A 2,424-nucleotide genomic window follows, 5' to 3' on the forward strand; every position below is an offset into this window, starting at 1 on the left:
AATAATGAAATGCTCATTTTAGTATCAAAATTAATAATGTCATATCAATGCCATTAATAATTAAGGATTCTTTTTTTAACATCACATCATTAATAACAACTCATTATGAACCATTCTATTAATATGAACAATAATAAAAATAATATCACATTATCTTTACATAGCTACAATTTTACAAGGATAATGAAAATTCTATACACATATTGGACTAGATCCTGCTGTGTCCAAGAAAGCAGTTCTGGAAATATATTATATTATACTTTTACATCAATAAAGTTATCTTTCTGTTTTCCTAGACAGTAACTTGTGAGTGCAAAAATTTATCATTGAATACTCAGGATGTATATGAAAGTTCTGTTTATAACTTTCCATTTCTACATTTATAGGGAAGAGCATGGGATTAGGGACAAGTTCTTAGTTTAGTCTTAGGCTAATTCATTGAGGGGTGCATGCATGACCTTTTTATATTTTCTTTATAATTTAAGTATAGGTTACATATAACACTTTTAATGCATGTAATATTAACTAATATTTTTAAAATAGTCCATCTACCTGTATTCCCAGGGAATCATATCTCAATTATTCAACACGGATAATTTTTATTTAGCCAAGTTTTCTCTATCATTCTAACATATCAATGTATCTCTGTCATAAACATATTACAGCCTGCAGGACAAATCTGGCCCACAGTCTATCTTTTGTAAGTAAATTTTTAAGAAACATAACCATTGGTTTTGATATTAACTGTGAGTTTAAGAGCACAGTTAATATCAGTAAGAAGAGTAAGTAGTAGCAACAGAAACCACATGTCCCACAAAGTTGAAATATTTACTCTCTGACCCTTTAGAGAAAAAAATTGTGGATCTCTTTTCCAGGTGATAGGAAGGAACTAATTCTGATATTTCTAAAATATAGATTTAAAAAATTTAAAAGGAGAGAGAAAAGAAAATCAACAGCATATCTTTAAAAACTTTCATGTTCATATTTTAGAGTTCCTCCTGTTAGGATGAAAAGAAAATGCAGTTGCTTTATTCATTGCTATTTGTCACTGCTGGAATGAGTATAAATATACAGTCTAAGGTCAGTGCTGGGAATTAGGCTCTTGACCTCTCCCAAAGCATTCAGAACTAGAAACAGGCAGCCATGTAACTGAGAAGGTACAACTACCTCAAAAAGAAAGAAGGATTTTATTTTAATTTTTGTATTTTAAGTCTTTTATCTTTAAAATTCTTGAAATTTAATTTTTACCCCCAAATATATTAAAATTTTTTCTTTTAACATCATGAGGGGAAAAGAAATATTTCATGGTACTTTCTGCTACTTGTATTGGCTACTGAAAAGAACTAAAAAAATTGCATGAACTTTTAAAGTATATACTTTTTTAACATTTTATTTTATATGGGAGTAGAGTTGATTAACAATGCTGTGTTAATTTCAGGTGTACAGCAAAGTGACTCAGTTATACATATATCTATTCTTTTTCAAATTATTTTCCCATTTAGTTTGCTACATAATATTGAGCAGTGTTTCCTGTATATACAGGAAGTCTTTCTTGGTTATCCATTTCCAATATAGCAGTGTATACATGTAAATTCCAACTCCTAACTATCCCTCCCCTGCTGCCCTTTTCCCCTGGTAACCATAAGTTTGTTTTTTAAGTCTGTGAGTGTGTTTCCATTTGGTAAATAAGTTCATATAAAAGAACGAAATAATGCCATTTCAGAAACACATATAGAACTAGATATTGTCATACTGAGTGAAGTAAGTCAGAGAAAGAGAAGTATTGTATAATATCAGTTATATGAGAAATGTAAAGCAGAATGTTAAAGGGGACAATGTGTAGCATTTGAAGCAGCATTGCTGAAAGACATAGACCAAAAATATAAAAGAAGCACCAAAAATCTACTTGAGAAAATGAGATAACATATGAACAACCTGAAGTGAAACCCAAGACATGATTAAAAACAAAAAATAATGAAGTGAAAAAATATGAACAAGATAATAGGTATGAGAAGATAATAAACAACCTCTATCAGATGTAGAACAAATGAATCAGTTGTAAGACCAAACTGAAGAACTCTCTCAGAAGTCAGCAGGAAGGGATAAAGACATAGAAATACAAAGGAAAACATGGGAATAAAAGTAGAATAATCAGAGGAGATATTTTAAAAATTAACATTTTTTTTTTCACAATAAAGCTGAATGAATGACCTCAAATACAAGTTCATATTGGTAAAGTTGAGTAGTAAGGAAGCAACTTCATATCTGGACACATTATATTAAGAACATAAAAAAAACAAGAAATATTTAAAAAATCTTCCAGACAGAAAGAGCAAATTACCCCAGGAATAAGAATCAGAATGTCATCAACTCTATTATAGCAACACTGGATACAAAGAACAGGAAATCATATTTTTAGAGTAT

The sequence above is a fragment of the Bos indicus genome, chromosome 9, assembly GCF_029378745.1.
Source record: "Bos indicus isolate NIAB-ARS_2022 breed Sahiwal x Tharparkar chromosome 9, NIAB-ARS_B.indTharparkar_mat_pri_1.0, whole genome shotgun sequence".
NCBI lineage: Eukaryota > Metazoa > Chordata > Mammalia > Artiodactyla > Bovidae > Bos > Bos indicus.